This window comes from Camellia sinensis, chromosome 4 (assembly GCF_055761805.1).
Source record: "Camellia sinensis isolate YWXY chromosome 4, ASM5576180v1, whole genome shotgun sequence".
Lineage (NCBI taxonomy): Eukaryota > Viridiplantae > Streptophyta > Magnoliopsida > Ericales > Theaceae > Camellia > Camellia sinensis.
In genome coordinates, this window is record NC_138964.1 from 29,847,678 (window position 1) to 29,869,948 (window position 22,271).

A 22,271-nucleotide genomic window follows, 5' to 3' on the forward strand; every position below is an offset into this window, starting at 1 on the left:
AAGCACAGTAACACAAAAAGAATCATGCCCGAATCAAACAGTTATGATAATATCAAAACTAGTATCATATACTTCTGCAAATTCATGAAGATGTACCATGATAAACACTTAGTCACACTATTATAAGTTTCGATCTGAGTAACCGAAACAGGTAGAACAACCATCTTTTTGAGTAGAGAGAGCCATCCAAAGATAAAGCCAGAAATCAAATTCAAAATCATGTTTAATTAATCAATCATAACAGTAAGGTGTAACATCCTCCCTTAGTAAACATTTCTTCTTGTTACAGCACAAATTAATTTGGCCCCTTTTTAGTCATTTCAGTGTTCTACTGAGCAGATAATTCTTCCTTTTCCTACTGTAGGTTACAAGATCAACCACATGGTTTCATATTCGCAATTTATAATTACAGTGGGTCAGCAAACAGCCATACAGAAATTATAGACCAGTCGTCCGGCCCAGTCAATTAACATAAGCAGAGTATTCAATTACTTCACGTACGTAGGTTCTACAAGATCCATTCTTAGGGTCATAACTTCATTAAGTATCTTGTAATCACATCCATCCGGATTCCATAATGTCTAGAAATTCAATAGTATAGCGACAAAGTAATTTGACCAACTAATATCAGAGTTAAAATTCTTGGCAAGATCAGCTCAACATGATAGTAAATCAATTCGGGATCACGTTGCGCATATTGTACAAATCTGTATAAACATACAGGAGGAGGTAAATACCCAGTACATATCGTTAACCCACCATCAATATAGAATATTCCCATGTCCATTCGGTTTTTTTTTTTTTAGCAAAGTATACCATGCCGTACAGAACAGTTCATAATATAGCCTTCAATATAAAATAGAGGACTAAATTGCACTACAAGAAAATCCAGTTTTAGCAGCATTTTTTATTATAGCGGCCTAAAAAATGCTGCTATAAATGGGCTATTGTAGTGGTTATTGACCACAACTAAAAATTAAATTTTTAGTAACATTTTTTGCCTAAAACGCTGCAATATATTTTTTAATAGTGACGGTTTGAACACAACCGTTGCTAAAAAGCCAATCAAAATAGAGGCCCGCCAAATCGAACTCTGATTTTGCACGAAATCAGATTTTTTTTTCTTGGGGAGTGGATAACATATCAGAATTTCAGTCCAAAAAAAAAAAAAAAAAAAAAAAAACCGTTCAACTCACAATTTGTGCCCTAGTCCACCACCCCTGTTTGGTGAAGTATTAGAGTTCATCCTCCCCCGCGGCGACGTATCGGCGTTCATCCTTCCCCGCAGCATTCGTCATCCTCCCACTGTGATTTCAAGGTTAGTTTGCTTTCTCTGTTTCTCTTTCTCTATCCCTTTCTTTCTTCTTGTCTCTCGGTTTATCTCTCTGCCAGTCTTCTTTTCTTCTACTATCTCTATTTATGTTTTTCCTATACTGTCTTCGGTCAAGTTTGGGTCAATGAAATTCATTGTTAATCTATGACTTGCAACTCCATTTAATGCTTGTAATATCTCCAAAACTTCTCTACTTTGAAGGACTTGAATGATTTTGATTTGGGAAAATAATTTAGAAAATAGAAAAAAAAATTGTTGGTATTCAATATATGTATGTACTGACCCCGACCTGGATTTCCATGTGCCGAGTCACACATCAGAAATCTACAAGGGGCAATGAACCCAAAGGACATCCCTTGACTAGCCCCTTTGGGAAGCAATGAGCCTAGAGGACATCCCTTGACTATCTCTTTTGGGGAATTCCCATGGTTGTTGTTATATGTCTATTAAATAGATGCGTATGATATTAGAGAACTTTTAAATATAAAATGCTAACACTATATGTTGATAATCAGTTCATCTATAGTATGTTCAATGAAAATTCGAAGAAGATTGAGATTAACCAGTAGTATGTTCAACAAAAATTCAAAGATTGAGATTAACCAGCCATAGAGATCAACCCAATCACTATAACACCTTGGCAGATTATCCCATTTAATTACCTCCATTAAGGAGAGTCAAGGGGAAAAATAAACCAAGAAAAAAGAAAAAGGAAATAAAATTAAGAATGATAAAAAATAGAATACCGAGGAGAATGCATCACCACTAAGTCAACTGCAACAGAGAGTTTGTAGAAACACTTAACATGGAATAACTTATAGCAGCCAAAACCACTGTTTTTCTCAAACAAAAAAAGTTACAATTTTGCACAAAGCGTTTTCTTTCTGGAACAACAATGGTGACATAACTGATACTCATGTACATATATCTCCTTATATTATTATTTGAGAAAGTGAACCCACTAGATGTTTCCATTAACATATAAATATAAAGTTCAGCTTTTGTCTTCTTGAGGTTGGGGATGTTTTGTGGGTGCTACGGCTTGTCATGTCCTGATGGATATATTGCATAACCACTTTCAGTTCTTCAAACACCTGCAATAATTTGTCATAGAAATTAGGGTCTGTTTGGAAATCAACTTTTTAGTGTCTGTTTAGTTAAAATATGAGGTGAAAAAAATTAGTGTTTGGGAATGATTTTGACTTCTATACAAAAACATGCAAATAGTAGAGAGAATGGAAGGAATTTTTGACCTTTTTTATGATTTTATGATTTTTTTAGTGACTTTTTAGCTAAGCCAAACAATCCCTTAGAACCATATTTCTTTCTGTCACCAAGGCACTCTTATTTGTGAGCTGGCATAATAGGGGGAAATTTTACTCAAATCAGGGGGAAAAAAATTCTGGGATGCACATCACAAAAAATTTGCGGACACCATTCATTTTTGTTTTGTAGTTTATTTTTGTTCTGAAGTTTATATTCAAATATTTTATTTTTGTTTGAAAATTTGTATTCAAACAATACAAATATTCAAATTTTTTCTGGTGTGCTTTTTGCTGTGCATAATTGGTATTATGCTTTCTGGTGTGTCCTGCAACTGGTCTGAATTCTTGGCTTCTCAACTCTATCTGGTCTGCTGTCATTGATGCTTTGGGTACATCCAGATGTGTAATGGGGTAGCTGCAATGGGACGACTCCTGGTGTACTGGTTGCACAACTAGGTTTCATTGTTTGAGAGTTATCCATTAGGCTGTTTGAGAGTTATCCATTTGGGAGACTTGGGCAGCTTTTTGATTTCTTTCGAATGATGTCATTTTATTTTACCACCGTCGGTTACTATTTTTGCACTATGGTATGTTATTTATGCCATCTTGAGCTATGAATCTCTGCTATGTTGTGAGCTTTGATTGAAATTAGTGTTGGAATTTGTTGCTGCAGGATTGGAATGTTAGTTTTTAAGGATAATGTTAATTGTTTATTGGTTTATTACTTCTTTGTTTCATGTATTTGCAAATAAAAAATATTAATTTTTTGGGAGGGGAAGCATTTAATTAGTGACTTTCTTGTGAATTAATTTTCTTGATATTGGTTGTGCTAAACATTTAATATTACAAGTTAAGTTGTTTCTGTTTAGTGTGTAGAACTTGATGATCTTGATGTCATCTATTCCTATACAGTTCTCTTTCACATCAGGTCTGCTTATTATCATTTACTTTGGTGTTACTTGTCTGGTTCACATGCATAAATGGTGCTGCAGAAGAATGTGATTTAATTGACGAAAGAAGAGTGAGATTAGAAATGAACTATGTATGCAGTACTTGAAGTTCTTTGAGAGTTTGATATATATTGTTGGACCCATTCGCTAATAGCTTTAGCTTTGCAACTGATTGTTTTCTTGACACATTATTAACTATGAAACACAGATACTAAAAAAACTATACGTGTACATTGTATACATTACATGAGTAGAATGCTGCATGTTATAATTACTCAAATACAAGCTGAATCCCTAATCTGCACAAAAATTGATGTGCCACAAGTTTAGTATAGATTACTTTTTCAATGTTATTGTTTTCCCTTTAATTCATTAAAATTTTATGTACTAAGGTAGAATTGTATTATTTTCTCAGAAATAGTGTATTATATTAGAGATTTTTCTTATCTATTATGTAATACTTAAATTTAATCATGGAGTTTAAACCATATAATGTATTGTACAAGAGATTTTTCTTAATCTTCAACAACCAAACTTTCACTATGTATTTGCATGTGCACGTGAAAGACAGTAAAAAATCATAACCAAACCAAACTAAGCCTTATGTTCCGTCAAATGGGGTCGACAAGGTAAAAAAAATCATAACTCATAAAAATTAAAATGCTACATAAATTGTGAAAATGAAATTGAAGAAAACAAATAAAAAAAAAATGAAACGTATCAATATAAAATAGTTCAATTTTAGGAAAAGATATACATGAAAAGTCATATACAAATAATTCAATTATGTGTACCTACACTAAATTGTGTAGTGCTTTTTTATATTAGTATAGTCATGTATGTCCGAACCTGTCTGAATGTAGTACTATTATTGTGTCATGTTATGTTTAATGAACTAAGGAGTTTACTAACAACACTAGGGATGATGTGGATGTGTTGGAGCCTCTTTCTTACAGAGTAGTTTAATGTGTTGCCTCTGGGCATCTGCACCATAATACTGGTGTTGTGCTTGCCTAACCTGAACTATGTACTGTCCGATTTTGATATGATTACATTCAGCCTGCTCAAAATTCTAGTCAAATTATTGTGCTCAAACTATCCCTAGGGATTTTTAAGGCATTAATGATAGGCCAAATCAATTTTTTATTGTGTTCTTCAGTGGCCAGATTTTAATTACGATCCTTTTTTTTTTTAAATGTTTTTCTAAGGTTTTAAATTTTAATATTATGAATTCCTATAAGAAATTAAATATGTTGAAGGTAGCACTGAATACTTATCTGGATTAAGTAATATAAGTAACTCAGTCAATGACATTGTACATCATCTTCAACGGGTTTTAGTCTGCCTTGGCTAAGGTTACTATCTAGCTAATTTCTGTTTCTTTCTGATCTGTCCCTGTGTTGTTTGATCTGTGTTATTGTGGTCTGGTGTGAGATCCGAGTTATTGTGGTATGTTTCTGGGATGGTTTTCAAGGCAACAATTTAGGTGCTGATTTGTAAGGTAGAAGACTGCTATTGTGGTAAGGCTGCTGTTTCTGCTGGAATACTAGGCCCCAGTTTGGGTGTGCATTAGCTTCAGGCTGCAGAGTTCTAAGTTTGCATTGGTGTTTCTAGTCTGCTGGTAGCAAGTTTGTTGTGTTTTAGTTCTGGGCTGGTTTTCAAGGCACCAGTTCAGGTTCTGGTTTGTAAGGTAGAAGTCTGCTAGTATGGATAAGGCTGCTGTTTCTGCTGGAATATTAGGCACCAGTTTTGAGTGTGCATTACCATCAGGCTGCAGAGTTCTTAGCTTGTGGTTCAGGTAGCTGGTTCTGTTTCCTTAGTTGTCTACTGCTGGTCTTCAAGGCACCAGTTCTGTTTCCTTAGTTGTCTACTGCTGGTTTCTTTGCTACTGTGGTGAACCTCTGCTGCTGCTGGATGGTGCTTAGTGGTGATTATTTGCTGCTGTATGCAATAGAGGTTTCTTTGCTACTGGGGTGAGTACTGGTTTGTTGAGTGCTGTCCTGATATGTTTAGTGGTGATCCTTGGTGCTGCTGAGTGCAATGTTGTAGTGATGGCCTTTTGCTTTGGGGTGATAGAGTACTAATTCAGTACTGTTTTTGCTGATGAAATCTCAATGCAATAGAGGTTTTTGCTACTGTGGTGAATCTCTGCTACTGCTGCTGTTATATGGCTTGCTTTGCTGCTGTCCTGTTTATGTTTAGTTGCTATCTGCTCTGTTTGGTCTCTTGTAGTGGTTGGTCTGCTTAGCTTTGTTTGTCTGCTCAATTTTTGTTTACTGGTTGGTGGCTGCTCAGTTAATGTGTTCTATTTTAGTGGTCGGTCTGATTATGATAGGCTGGGCTTTTTGGCAGTAGTCTATTTGGTTTTGTAGGTGTTCAGTTTGCTTTGTTTTCTCGTTGGTTTCTCACCAACTCTAGGGGTGCTAGCAAATGATAGGATGGGGTTTTTGGTGCCAACCTAGTTAGGACGATTTAGCTTATTATGATGCTTTTGCAGTTTCCTTTTCTTTATTGATGGTTTTTTGTACTGTGTACTTGATTCTTACATCAATAAAGCTTTTCTTTTTCCGATCAAAGAAAAAAAAAAGTAATATAAGTAACCTTAATTAAGCCAAGAAAGGAAAATGTATGGATAGATATATTTTTGTTTTATTTTTTTTTCTGCATTTTGCTTTTGGCTTTGTTTTAGTCTGATGAAATAGGATGAGTGGCCAAACTTCTCTAAGTTATCTTGTGGTATTTGTTCTTGTGTAGGAAAGTCCAGAGCAAGAGATGCTGCATTAAATGTCGTTCAATCACCGTTATTAGATATTGGCATAGAGAGGGCCACTGGAATTGTCTGGAACATAACTGGTGGTAGTGATTTAACTTTGTTTGAGGTCTCTCTCTTTCTCTCTCTCATCATATGCATAGGTTTGATCTGTGTAGTTAACATTTGCAGATCTCTGTTTACCTCATATTTTGTTTGGGCATCTTCTGAATATAACCATTGGTGGTTAAAATTATGATCTAATTGAGAGTGAACTTCTACAACTTCCGAGACGTAAATATATGTATACATGCACATACATATTTGTATACATGTATTGCAGGCTATGTAAATTCCTACACCATTTATTTATTTATTTAGTAAATAATAACTACATTAATTAGCATCAAGGGGATGCCACCCATGTACATCAAAAGAGCCTATGAGAGAGCCCTTAGTTTTTATAAATATTTTTTAAATGACCAAAAGGTCCCACAAAAAGGAATATTACTTACAAATAAGGTATTGGTCCCAAGTTAGGCCCCACATTTGCCACTTAAAGTACCTTGAGGATTTTCTCAATGTTCACCAATTTTACATGAACAGCACAGAGGCAAATTCTTATGTTTAACCTTGTCATGCTATATTTGCTTATGTTGAACCTTGTCATGCTATGTTCTTTATCCACATGCATGTCTCTTTATCTACCTTACTAATCACCTTGATTCATACTTTGAACCTAAATGGTTAGTATTATTGGTGAAGAAAGGCACAAAATGTGTACAGTTTTGCTTGGCTTCAGTGTTTAAATCTTATGGTCTGTGAAAATATTGATTAGTTCATGGTTAGTTAATTGATTTGGCCTATCATTAATGCCAAATAACATTGACTCATGAAACAATAGCAATAATGATTACCCAAACCCTAAAAAAATCCTCTTTGACAGGAGATATCTCTCATCACTACTGGGGACAGTGAGGCCCTTAGTCTGCATTTGTTTATGCATCCATTGCCAGTTCTCTGGTGTGACCTCACCCCCAAGAGCCCGAATAACAGAGCCACCATTGCATAAGCCCACTTTGCAGCATTCCTCTAGGTTTAGCCCCTTTACCAATCCGTACAAAAACCCACTTGCAAACAGGTCCTCTGCTCCAGTGGCATCTATTGCCTTTGCCTCCCCAATTGCCAGAACCCGAACAATCTGAAAGAGGTAATGAAATTCTATCCATTACTTACCAAAAAGTAAAAAAAATAAAAAAGCGCACTTTTTTAGTGCTAATGTTCTGTACTTAGACCTGTTTCTGTAGTTAGATTTGTGTCTGTAGACTTATTATATACTAAAAGAGAGCATATTGTGTACTTAAAACAGAATAAATGTCTTGTGTTAATCTTGTGTACTTGCCATGATCATTAGATAACAAATTCAGATTCACAATGTTTAGGATGATAATATCCATTCCATAAGGGGTACACATGTGCCTTTGGAAAAGAGATTATTATAAGATTCCATGGAATAGTTACCTTTCAAAGTTCCACAGATTTTATATATATTACTAGGTTATATATTAATATTTCTAATAACCAAAACTATGGAAGAGGAGACAAATATAACATATCACTAACCTCTTTTCCATGTTTTGCAATGCATCCATTAGGGCTTAATGTCACCACAGCCCACTGACTGTGTTTTGCCAAAAAATCAAGAGCAGACTTAGGATTGGCACCTTCTTCACCCCTACAACCGTACGAAGACAATCAAACACCATTTACTAGAGACTGCACCCTTAGTTGACAACCAATGAACTTACAATCATTTTGCCGCTCCACAAATACCACAGTGCAGCAAAAGGAAACACATCCCATATTTTCCATTCCAAGAATCTAAATTTATACCCAATCCACCATTGTAACAGATCTGTTCCTCTTTCCATGCATTGTGTACAGAAAATCTTGTGAGGTGTATATGAGCTTTTCCTATGGCTTATGTTCTTTAATATCTTTAGTATACTATGATAAATGCTCATTTAATTTGATTAATATCTTTGTGTTTGATTAATTACATCTATTGTTTATCTAGCAGATATGGCAAAGAAACGATTTAGAACTTGCAATCTTCAGAATGAGTCCCAAAATAAGCGATCAAATGGCTCGTCACAACCTAGCCAGTCAAATAACTCTTCACAGCCTAGCCAACTAAATAACCCTTCACAGCTTAACGCACCAAGTGGAACTTCACAACCTAGTCACTCAATTGGCTCTCCACAGCTGGACTGGCCAAATAGAACTTCACAACCTAGTCGTTCAAATGCCTCTTTACAGCTTAATCGGGTAAATGGAACTTCACAGCCTAGTCGATCAAATGGCTCTTCACAACCTAGTTGGTCACATCCCTCCTCACATGCTTCATCACATGCTCCACATCCTCAACCTCAAGAATTAGAGGTTAACCCTCAGTTTGAAGATGATTTAGATGAGGACTGGTTAAGGGAAAAAGAAATGCAACGTACAGGTATTATTAGATTTTTAGTTGAGGTACAAATTACAAGTCACCCTTAACTTCCATGATATATTTCATTGTTGTATTGTAATAGATGAATCGGCCAAGCAAAACACGTGGGGAATTACACGTATGGTTGAAGTGTGGAATTTGACTCCAGAAGAATGCATTATGCTCACCTTCAACAAGAATTTGTAGGTTGTTTCTATAGAGGGTGGTATATTCAGTCGCTTCATAGGCATCATTGCTAGGAAGCCACACTTATGCCCAATTAAGTGCAAAAATTGGCATGAAGTGCCAGATCCATATAAAGAAGATTGTTGGAATATTATCGAGGTAATTTTCTAACTACAAGTATTTTGTGATAATTCTACTACAGTAGTAAAGAAAATTGTATTAACTTTAACTACAAGCTTAGATTTTATAACAAATTTAAGTTATAATTGAATCATTAATTTGGTTTCTATTCCTAATACCAACATGTGCATGTATATGTTGCTTATTTGCAAATGACCTTCAAAAAGCACAATCAAAGATTAAATTTTCTTACACAACAAATAACACATTGTTGATCATATCATTATCATTAATCCAAAATCAAATTTGCTGTTCATATCAATATACAATAAGACAATACTAATAATACACTGATTTTCTGAGCAGATTGACAGAAAATGAGCACAGATTTACAAATGAAAACAAAAGGTTGGCCTTTTTTCAATATAACCAGGACAAACAACTTTAACATCCAAGGCACTGAGAAGCTTCTTTGAAATGTATCCGTTCCATTTCCTGTCTTCATAATGATTTCCTCTCATTTAGCTTCAATCGTCACTCCATTCTTTTGTTTGCTTATGAATCTAAGCCACCTTGCTTTTCATTTTTTTTCTTTCGCTCTACATAACATGTTACCCCCCCAAAAAATCAGAACTCATCCTAGAAAAGAAAAAAATTAAAATCCAGAATTTAATCTATAAAGCAGTTCAAATCGTTCCCAATAGGCAGTCCTTCAATTTCTAAATTCCTAACTCCTCTGCTTTTGCATGTAGATAGAATGATCACAATTTTCAAATCTTTGATTATATAACTGCTGAGGCTTTTCTTCATTGAATAAATCTTTTTAGGACATACGTTTGTTGTTAGGATTGTTTGAAAGTTCCTTTCCTGTATTAGGATATAGGTGTCGTCTAGAAGTAAGAAGTATGAAATTAGTGTGGTTCATTATCTCCATGTAAAAATATGAGAATTAGGCAAAGAAATGCACAAATTTAGTTTATATTATTGTATTGATAATTTTAAGAATGTTCATAACATGAAAAAACATACAATTGTAGTCCAAGTTTGCCATTCCTCAAGATGAGAGAAGGGATATGATTAGGCATCGAACATTGAAGTCAATGGGAGAGAAATGGAGAAATTGGAAATGTAGTTTAAAAGCCAAGTACTATGATGAGACAAAGACAGCAGCACAGATAGTAGCTACTGCGCCTTTAATAGTTAACCATGAGCACTATGCTAACCTTGTCGCGTATTGTTTTTCAAAGGAAGGAGAGGTATGCATAGATGTATGTTTTCTATCAAATAATACAATGTCATTATATCATTTTTTTTAACATATTGTTATGCATTTATGAGTGAAGGAACATAGTACAACCAATAAGGAAAGCAGGCGAGAGCAAACAAGTGCAGATACAGGAGGATCTAAAACTTATGCACAACATGCATATGATATGGTATTTCAAACTTCATTTCTTGTTTTATATTTTGAATTTGGTTAGCGCATTATATTATGAATTTATTCTCAAACAATATGATTGTTACATAGGAGCAAAAAGATAAGATTGCACTAGATCGAGCAAAATTATATATACCGCTTCACAAAAGGAAGGATGGGACACCAGTCAATGAAGCAGCAGCTACAAAAATTGTATGCCCATTTAATAAGTTACATTTTCAAAATTCTAATGTGTTTGTGGCAAACAATCACTCTCGCTCTTTTCTTCTTATTTCCCCCCCCCCCCCATTTATGCTATAGGAAAAACTAGAAGCTTTGATGAGCTCACAACCAAGTAGCTCTGAAGGAAATGTTGGTGGACGTATATCTTGGTCACCAAATGATATTTATTCTCAAGTGATGGGTAAAGAGCATCATGGTCGTGTTCGAGGTTTAGGATTTGGGCCTATTCCTTCCAAGCATGGCTTCATGTGTAATAATTTTGACCACTTAAGAATGGTTTCTGATGAAGAGAGAATGGGAGACAAAGACACTATAATTGAGTTGAAGGAACAACTAAAAACTCAAGGTGATTAGTTGCAAACTCAAGGTATTCAGTTGCAAGCTCAAGATGCTGTAATAAACTCTTTAAAAGAGCAAGTAGCATTTTTGATGAGTCAGAGACATAGTTCTAGTAATTTGCAGGTATAACTACATGTGACATATTCTTTTATATGATGTATTTATCATATGTTATCATTTTCTAAATTTATGCATACTTATGTAAATTTTATTGTATAAATTAGGCGACAGATGGATCTAGTGGCATTCTGGACCAAGCTTCTCCACGAACACATCAAAGATCCTCCTTTGGGAGTCATGAAATTCAACCTTCTAATCGAGGTAAGTCATCATTACAATACACATACATTGACACAAATTTAGAACCACTGTTAATGACTTCTTTACCAATAAATTGTTAGTTAGTTAGTTTGGACAAAATTGGGGTTTGATAGGTTGACTTCTCTACTTTGCTTCCTTTACTGGCATCTGTAAAAATACCAAACAAACCAATGAAATAGAGAATTGGGCAATCGAACAAATTTGAATATCAACAACGTATCAAACTGTAATATACAATTAAAAATAGACCCTTGGATGTTGCTAGTGGTTGCTTGATTTGGTGGCTGCTACTAATGTTTGGCTTTATGATCTTCAACTTCATTGTAATCTTTATTTTTTGATATGTAAACCATATACTTACCAAAAAAAATAAATAAATAAGACTTGTTGAGAATTATTTGTAGTCTAAATTTTCTTTATAGATTTTAAAATTGAAAATGATACTTATGCTCATTTAATTATTTTTATTACAGGAAATAAGATAATATGAATTATCAAACAATGGACGTCATTTCTCGATTTGAACATTTTTCATGGAGATCTTTATAAAATGGTGTCATGAGCAATACTTTTGAGTACTATTGTTATGTGACAAGTTTTTCTTTTGGATTATAGTGTGGGCTATTAGTTTGCTAGAAACATTGGATCTTTTTTGTATTATAGGCTTATGTAATGAACCTTTTAATTAAGGTGTTTTGGATATTTTGGGATTATGAAAATGCAGACTCTTTTATCTTTTACAATTATTGAGTATTGAGCCATTAGAATAAAATAGTGTTGTTATAGATATATAATGTGAGCAGGGCTATAGTGTCTGTTTTGATCATTTTGTAATCAAATTGTCCCTGTAATATGGCCTTTTGGGTTTTGTTTCTAATTCCTTTTGTTGTTTGGATCTTTTCAATGTAACCAGGTTATGTTGCTCTTAGGTTTTTTTTTGTATTGTTTGCCTTGTTCTTGCCCTCATTTGCTCTTTGCTTATGTGGTGTGTGAACATGATGGTTTTTGCTGTCTAGATTGTCTTTTGTTGTTTTTTGGTTTATGTGTCTTTGTATAGTTGGTTAGCTCTTAGGGTATACCCCTTGTATCTTGTAGTTTTTTATCATTTTTTTTAAAAAAAAAAAAACATAGCCTACAACAGCGATTAATAACCGTCACTGTAAATAAAATTCGAAACGAATTCTATGGTTATAGCGACAGTGTAAAACTGATGGAATAGAGTCAAAATATAGCAGCGGTTTACAAAATGCCGCAAAAGTGAAGGATATAGTAGCAGTCGACCCGTCACTATAAAGTTAGCAAGTAATTGGTAAATTCAAGATATAGCGACATTTGTAACTGCCACTACATCAACCGTCGCAATAAAAATAACTATACCAGCGTTTGTGAAAAACGTCACTATAAGGATATGCCAACGGGGCTATTGCGGCGGTTTGGCCGCCACTATTGCAACCGCAGGTAAAGGTGTTTTAGTTTTTAGCGACGCTTTTTCCTACTTTTAGTGACAGTTTTGGCCGCTACTAAATCTTGGTTTTTTTGTAGTGTTGGCAATTTGCAATATCCAACATCTAGAGATTTACACAGAAATATATCACAGAAATGATTTCTCAATTTTAAGTCATTAATATACAGAGGCAGGATTTTTTTTTTTTAATTCTTAGAGTAAGTTATCAGATTACCAATCATTTAGTTTCGATTCAAATGAGTCAATGATTATCGATATTTTCACGAGCATCATATGGATAGATACGTAATATGAGCGGAGTCCTTCATGTCGTTCAGCCGTTCCTTATAAGAAATCCTGATTACAGATTACAGATTACACATAAACGAAACAGACTACAGATTACAGAGTACCGAGTACAGATTACAGATTCCCATAAACAAGTTTCGATTACACATAAACAATACTCATTAAACATCATCAATAGTTCCCTTGGTTCATTATCAGAAGTCGTCGGTAATTTTCTCCGCCCACAAAATCATATTAATTGTATGTTGTTTCAAGGTCAATAACCAACTTCCAAACATAGCTAATGTAATAGTCTTTCCCCCATTTAAACAATCAGTAGGAAACAAATCACAATTAATTAACTCCTTACATAATTCTAGGGGGGTCACTATATGCATAACTTCTTATCACAGCCGGTTATACTCAACACAATTCAAATTATCATGCAAACATATCTTATCAAATATCTAAGCACAATAACTTCTCAAATTCACAGGTCTAAACCTTGCTATAGCAAGAAAGACGTGGCTATGTTATAAAAGTTAAAGTGTCGCATGTAACGCCCTCAAAAAATAACATTAAAACCCATCAATTTAGACATGCATTGGTATAAAAGATAAATATCCTTCCGTTCATCAGAATAGCTCTTTACAATGAGTGTTACATGTTAACAACAAAAGCAAATGCCCTATGGGCTTACAGCTTTCCAAGTTAACACTTGGTTACAAAACAGGAGTACTAACTCAACTACACATTAAGCCCTTGGCTTGAATTTACATGTAATACATCGAAAAGATCACAAAACGACAAAAACCTGACTGCCTCTTGCCTCCCAAGCTATGTCCTTGGAGGTGGCATGCTACCTGTACCTGAAAATGATGTCCCATAAAGGGTGAGCCACAGTCCAGTAGAAATACACTAAACCAGCTATGAACAATGACTAAAAGATTAGCAGTTGATAGATGGCCAACACAGATACATCCGCATATATCACATTTCCGTTTCATGACATTAAGTCCATGTTACATTTCATTTCCCATGTCTTTTTCAACTTTGAGTTTGAAAACAAGGCTCAACACCTAGCCAGATAACTTAATGAGATTTAGACTCATCTTTAAAACACTTTCGAAATTCATGAGGGATACAGATTTTAATGTTGTATCAATAACACATAAACCATTCCCACACTTTGCGAAAGATACACATTTCGGTGCTGTATCAACATAACATAGAATCACTTCTATACTTCACAATTGATAACAATATACATTTTAGTGCTATATCAAATCAATTCAAACACTTCCATAATCAACACTTGATACACATTATAGCGATGTATCAATGTCACACAAAATCTGGTTTAGAGGTCCATCCCCTATCTTCCCCTAAACCGTGGAGTACATCCCCTATCCCCTCCCACACAACACATGTATATAAACATAGATCATACACAATCAATCAATACATAGAATTAATATATTATTCCAATCACTATATTCAATAGCATACTCAATCGATTAGTTTTAGTTTGCCTAATCATTATGCAGTGTCTACAACAATCAAGACTATCCTCCACCGATAGCCCAAAGCAGTTATTTCTATACTGAAAATAAATGCACCAAATGGATATATAATCAACATTTTAACTAGGTGAGCAATGAACGAATCTAACTACACCCTTTAATCCCATACACATCCAATTCCAACATTCTCAATTTAATTCCTCTTTTCTTCAAATTAATTATACCAATTAATTTATCAATGTAATTAGTGTATTTCCCATAATTAACATCACAACCCTAAGGTTCCATTTTCACCAATAATCCAATATTGATCTCATTTCTCAATGCCAAACATGCACATAAGTTTATATAAACAAAATCCCAACTTTTGTAAAGTTACACAAAGGCCCAAACTTTCTCAAAATTACCCAACAACCCCCAACTCATCAAAATGCTAAAATTCAAAGACAAAACTCATGAGAAGGAGGAGGATATCCCTACCTCGAAGTTAGAGCTCAAACGGGGAAGTCGAAGAAAATCAAAATGCTCCAAACTCAAAGATCCACAGATCAAAATGGAGCCCTCAACGATCAACACACTTTTTACAAAGGCCGGAGGATAGGGAGACACTCTAACTAGATCAAACCCTAGAGAGAAGGGAGTTTCTAGAGAGAGGAGCTCTCAAAATATCTTTTTAGAAAGTAAGAGAGAGAGAGAATGTAAAAAGTGATTTTAAAATGCCCAGCTGCCAACTGATATACGATATTCCCGTTCGAGCGGAGAACACAATGCTCGAGCGTCAAGAACAAAAACCTAGGTACGCGCGAGGGCAAGAAGGCCCGCTCGAGCGCCAAGACACAAGAATAAAGTACATCCGCTCGAGCGCGAAAACCAGTCCGCTCGAGCGTAGATTTTCCCCTCCCAGAACTTATACCAAAAAGTACTACCCGCTCGAGCGCCGGAGTACCCGCTTGAGCGCGACCGCTCGAGCGTAAAGAAACCCGCTCGAGCGTAAAAATCACACCTGCAGAAGTTTTGTAGGGACACGAAATACTGGGAGTGTGCAATATCCGCTCGAGCGGAACGACCAAAAACCTGGCAACAAGATTTTAGACCAAGGTTCAACCCACCTGTTCGAAACATGCCCAACACATCCTTAACTCAAACAAATGGAATTAAAGGACGACAACAAGATAGATACAACTACCAACTCCACGGAACCAAGTCCGGAATACAACTGAACAGTAAAGGGACAACCAGGATCACTATAACCTCCCCCCCTTAAAGAATTTCGTCCCCGAAATTAAATACAAGTTTTCAAAAACAAGTTTTCTCCATTCTCAACAATATTACAACATAATATTAAACAATCCGACCCATTACCGGTCAATCTCATCTCCTTTTCAAGAGGCAAAACACATTATACATATACTAACCTGCATTATCAACATGCGTTCCTTTGAAATTTACCAATTTCAATTCATTTTCCACGATTCCTTAATACATGCAACATTAACATCAGGCTTGCATTTCCACAATACATTTAACACATACGAGATGTTAAAACAGACTTCCAGTTTTAAGGCAAGTTCTACAACATTTCCATAAACCAAAACATTATTATGTTCTACAACTTAAGACATGTACAATGCCCTTAAGGCTCAACAATATTACAAAATTTCAATACATAATTATACATCAACAAACAAGTCCGGATAATTCTCACGGACATCCGCCTCACATTCCCAAGTGGCTTCCTCCACTCCGTGATGTTTCCACAAAACCTTTACCAAGGGAATGGTCTTGCCTCGCAACACTTGATCCCTCCTATCCAAGACCCGAACCGGTCTCTCCTCATACGAGGCATCCTCATCAACCTCCAAGTCAGTCCAATCCAACACATGGGATGGATCCAGCTCATATTTCCAAAGCATACTCACGTGAAACACGTCATGAACTCCGGACAACTGCGGCGGCAAAGCTAAACGATAGGCAACCTCGCCAATCCTCTCAAGGATCTCAAAAGGGCCAATAAACTGAGGGGACAACTTCCCACTCTTCCCAAACCTCATCAATCCCTGCCTAGGTGATATCTTCAGAAAGACATGATCACCCACCTCGAATACCAAAGGTCGCCTCCTACGGTCGGCATAAGATTTCTGACGACTCTAGGCTGTAACAAGCCTCCTACGGATAAGCTCAACTTTCTTCGTCGTTTCCCTCACCAACTCCGAACCCAACAAAGGTGCATCACCCACCTCAGCCCAACAAACTGGAGACCTACATGGTCGGCCATACAAGGCCTCAAACGGTGCCATACCGATGCTAGACTGAAAACCGTTGTTGTAGGCAAACTCCACCAAGGGCGAGTGCCTCTCCCACGTCCCACTAAAGTCAAGGACACAACCTCGAAGCATATCCTCAAGGATCTGAATAGTACACTCGAACTGCCCGTCAGTCTGAGGATGATAAGCCGTACTAAAGGTCAACTTAGTGCCCAAGGCACTCTGCAAACTCTGCCACAACCTAACAATAAAACGAGGATCTCTATCTGAGACGATCGTCACTGGGACCCCGTGTAATCTCACTATGTCCCGAATATACAAGTCGGCGAGATGATCTACCGAATCTCTCATGCGCATAGGAATGAAGTGCGCCGACTTAGTCAACCGGTCTACAACCACCCAAATGGCATCACTACCCCGCTGAGTCTTCAGAAGACCTACAACGAAGTCCCTAGTGACATGCTCTCACTTCCACTCGACAATAGGCAAGGGTTACAACAAACCCGCTGGCCTCTGATGCTCGGCCTTCACTTGCTGGCAAGTAAGACACTTCGATACGAAAACAGCCACATCTCTCTTCATACCCCGCCATCAAAACTGGCGACCCAAATCCCGATACATCTTAGTGCCTCCCGGATGCACCGCAAGGCGTAAATGATGGAACTCTCGGAGTACTTCCTCTCGGCAAGACTCCGGCACAAACAAACGGTCTCGGTATCTCACACTCTGGTCGGGATACACCGTCAAACCCTTCTCAACCTTCCCACCAGAGATCTTTTCCCGGAGGGCTTCTACCTCAAGGTCACCTCCCTGTGCCTCTAACACTCGGGTCACAAGTGTAGGTTGCGCAACAACAAAAAACAAGGCCGCAGCCTCAACAGATTCGCCCAGAAGTAAATCAAACTCGCCAAGTGCACCCAACATCTCCCATTCCCGGATGGCTATACAAGTCACATCACTAATGGATTTCCTACTAAGGGCATCGGCCACAACATTGGCCTTTCCCGGGTGATAGTGCAACTCAAAATCATAGTCCTCAATGAACTCTATCCATCTCCTCTGCCTCAAATTCAAGTCTCTCTGTGTAAACAGATACTTCAAACTCTTGTGGTCCGAGAACACCTCGAACCTCTCACCATAAAGGTAGTGCCTCCAAATCTTCAAGGCAAAGATCACTGCTGCTAGCTCTAGGTCATGTGTAGGGTAATTCTTCTCGTGTATTTTCAACTGACGTGAGCCATAAGCTACCACTTTCCCCTCTTGCATCAACACACAACCCAAACCCTCTCTTGAGGCATCACAATAAACCGCGTAACCCAATCCTCTCTCCGGAATAATCAAAACCGGAGTGGTGGTCAATCTAACCTTCAACTCTTGGAACGACTTTTTGCAAGTCTCACTCCACACAAACTTGACCCCTTTTCGCGTCAATCTGGTCAACGGCGAAGCTAGCCTGGAGAAATCTTTCACAAACCGACGGTAATACCCAGCTAATCCCAGAAAATTGCGGATCTCAAACGCACTCTTAGGCTGTGCCCAATCTTGCACTGCCTCCACCTTGGATGTATCAACAGACACCCCTTCCCCGGATACCACATGGCCTAAGAATTTGACCTCTCCTAGCCAGAACTCACACTTCCCAAATTTGGCATACAACCTATGGGCTCTAAGCGACTCAAGCACCACTCTCAAGTGTTCCTCATGCTCCTCCTCAGAAGGCGAATAGATAAGAATGTCGTCCAAGAAAATGACTACAAATCGATCCAAGAATTCCCGGAAGATCCGGTTCATCAAGTCCATAAAGACTGCCGGTGCATTGGTAAGCCCGAATGGCATTACCAGAAACTCATAATGGCCATACCGCGTACGGAATGCCGTCTTCGGAATATCCTCCTCCCTGACCCTCAACTGGTGGTAACCCGATCTCAAGTCTATCTTAGAGAAACAACGGGAACCCTTCAACTGGTCAAACAGATCATCTATACGGGGCATAGGGTACTTATTCTTTACCGTAGCCCGATTCAACTTCCAGTAGTCTATACAAAGTCTCAAGGCACCATCTTTCTTTTTAGCAAAGAGGGCCGGTGCTCCCCACAGCGAAACACTAGGGCGAACAAAACCCTTATCTAGCAATTCCTGGAGCTGAATCTTCAACTCACTCAACTCGGCTGGGGCAAAACGATAAGGTGCCACAGAAATCGGCACTGTGCCGGGCACTAAATCAATAGAGAACTCTATCTCTCGGTGAGGTGGAAAACTAATGAGATCCTCAGGAAAAACATTCGAATACTCGCAAACCACCCTCGGCAATACAATCTGGGTCTCATCACACTCACCACTCATAAAGCTAGCAAGTAGACCACTAAGCTTATTCCGCCCCTGTGGATCATACACCGGTGGTAACACACTACCAACCCGATCCCCCATGAAATGGAAACACTCCCCGCTCAAGGTACATACTGTGACCCTCTGGCGGTAGCAATCAATAACAGCCCGGTATGACGATAGCCAGTCCATACCCAAAATAACATCAAAACCCTTCATGGGCATGACAACAAAAGGAAAAGGAAGCCTATGGTCGGCGACCTCTATATCACAACCTCTAACACCTTGTTTCAAGATCAACTCACCACCAACAGGCGATACTACACATATAGGAGATGCTAATTGTGCCAACTCCAATTCCAAAACAGATGCAAATGCTGCAGATACAAAAGAATGAGATGCACCCGTATCAATCAATACACTAGCAACCGAGTTGCAAAACAAGAAGGTACCTCTCACAACTGATGGAGCAGGCACAAGATCCTGCGCGGTAACAGCATACGTGCGCCCAGTAGGCCCCTGATCCAACTGCTCACCCCTCGGAGCATACGACTGCTGCACAGACTGGGATGATGAAGCCCCCTGATTGGCCCTCGAGGCCTGCACAGACTGAGCTGGCTGAAAACCCTGCATCTGCCTAGGACCAGACGCGCCCGAAGTGGCACTCAACTGTGGGCAAAACCTCTTCAGGTGCCCAGGCTGACCACATGATAACAAGATGAGGGCTGACCCCTGCCCTGACTCTGGCTCTACGGTCTAGCTGAAGATGAAGGAGCTCTCTGACCTCCTCCCCTCTGTGGGCAAACTGAAGCCTTGTGGCCCAACTGACCACACTTGTAACAGGTGAAATCTCCCTGATTACCTCTCCCCGAGCCTGCACTCGGCACCGGAAAGGTCGATCTAGCAATACCTCCCTAAGACTGCTAAGGGTTAGCATTCCTCTGTCTCCTGCCATCACCCTGACCATCCTGGCTCCTCTTGGAGCCTCTCTGTCCCTCCTCTTCCTGCATCATGATCTCCATATGGGCTGCAGCATTAACCAAGCGCCCATAATCTCAGATCATCAAACTTCCAACTCTCATCTTGAGACCGCGCCTCAACCTCTTCTTGAACTCGATACGGCGGCGTTCCTCGGACGCCACAAGTTCAGGCGCAAACCTGGACATGCTAGTAAAAGCAGCCTCATACTCGGCTACTGAAGAACTCAACTACAAAAGCTGACAGAACTGGTCTCTCAGCTTCTCCCTAACTGCCAGAGATAAATACTTCTCCTGAAAAGCCTCCACAAAAGCCTCCCACATGCCAGCAATACGGCCCCTCATGTATTTCCACCACTGACCCGCACCCCCTTTAAGCTGGAAGGATGCCAAGGTCACTTTCAACGCTCCGTCCTTGATGCCAAGCATCTTGAATGTCTTACTCATTTGTTCTAACCACTCGTCAGCCTTCAGTGGCTCTTTCGGATCCCCAATAAACTCGTCCGGGTTTGACCGGAAGAACTCCCTTTTCAAGAAGGAAGGCCCTGCCTCAACAACCTAGGCCTGAACTGGAGCCTGAACTGGATTCTCAGCTCGGAAAATACCCACAGACTCCCTCAAAGCATCGGCTATCCCTCGGGCTAAAGTGCCCATAGCCTCCTGACCTGCTGGCTCGGCCACATTGGCCTGGCCAACCCCTTCCTGCTGTGCCGGAATATCATCCGGTAAAGGCATCTCTTGCCTACCACGTCTGCCACGTCTACCACGTCCTCGTCCTGACATCCTAATAAAGGTAACGAAGAGCGTTAGCACATTCACAAATGTGTCAAAACTAAACACTCGTGTCCTAATACATGGACAACTGTAATTCACTCCACGTAAGCCCATAAACACATAAGCACTTACAAATTTCATTTCCGGATAATGATAGTCCCGAGGCGTTACTAGAGTTCCGGTTAGAAACAGCATTGATCAAGTGCTTTTCTAACAAGACACACAGAAACCCAAGGATCCAATCAACATCCTAGAAACTAAATCCCATACCCAAATAGTCACATAAACATGTTATCACATAAACACATTACATTACACTTAAGTCTCTAACAAGCGAGACAAACCTATTGTGATACTAATCACTTCCCACATACCCAAAGTATTCGAACCCGGTAGCTCTGATACCAAGTTGTAACGCCCTCAAAAAATAACATTAAAACCCATCAATTTAGACATGCATTGGTATAAAAGATAAATATTCTTCCGTTCATCAGAATAGCTCTTTACAATGAGTGTTACATGTTAACAACAAAAGCAAATGCCCTACGGGCTTACAGCTTTCCAAGTTAACACTTGGTTACAAAACAGGAGTACTAACACAACTACACATCAAGCCCTTGGCTTGAATTTACATGTAATACATCCAAAAGATCACAAAACGACAAAAGCCTGACTGCCTCTTGCCTCCCAAGCTATGTCCTTGGAGATGGCATGCTGCCTGTACCTGAAAATGATGTTCCATAAAGGGTGAGCCACAGCCCAATAGAAATACACTAAACCAGCTATGAACAATGACTAAAAGATTAGCAGTTGATAGATGGCCAACACAGATACATCCACATATATCACATTTCGGTTTCATGACATTAAGTCCATGTTACATTTCATTTCCCATGTCTTTTTCAACTTTGAGTTTGAAAACAAGGCTCAACACCTAGCCAGATAACTTATTGAGATTTAGACTCATCTTTAAAACACTTTCGAAATACATGAGAGATACACATTTTAATGCTGTATCAATAACACATAAACCATTCACACACTTTGCGAAAGATACACATTTCGGTGCTGTATCAACATAACATAGAATCACTTCTATACTTCACAATTGATAACGATATACATTTTAATGCTATATCAAATCAATTCAAACACTACCATAATCAACACTTGATACACATTATAGCGCTGTATCAATGTCACAAAAAATCCGATTTAGAGGTCCATCCCCTATCTTCCCCTAAACCGTGGAGTACATCCCCTAT

General features: G+C 38.3%; 3 long non-coding RNA genes across 3 annotated transcripts; all 3 read left to right on the plus strand.

Annotated features, from left to right (window-relative positions):
* The first annotated feature begins 879 nt into the window (after positions 1–879).
* LOC145824538 (uncharacterized) lies at positions 880–8,806 on the plus strand. The gene is made up of 3 exons (XR_014366282.1): positions 880–1,318; positions 6,303–6,427; positions 8,378–8,806. It is a non-coding gene; the product is annotated as an uncharacterized LOC145824538 (long non-coding RNA).
* Positions 8,807–8,888: 82 nt separating this feature from the next.
* On the plus strand, positions 8,889–11,037 carry LOC114263023 (uncharacterized). Its single transcript, XR_014366283.1, has 3 exons — positions 8,889–10,527; positions 10,620–10,721; positions 10,830–11,037. It is a non-coding gene; the product is annotated as an uncharacterized LOC114263023 (long non-coding RNA).
* A 275-nt stretch (positions 11,038–11,312) lies between these two features.
* On the plus strand, positions 11,313–12,183 carry LOC145824539 (uncharacterized). Its single transcript, XR_014366284.1, has 2 exons — positions 11,313–11,411; positions 11,885–12,183. It is a non-coding gene; the product is annotated as an uncharacterized LOC145824539 (long non-coding RNA).
* Positions 12,184–22,271: the final 10,088 nt, after the last annotated feature.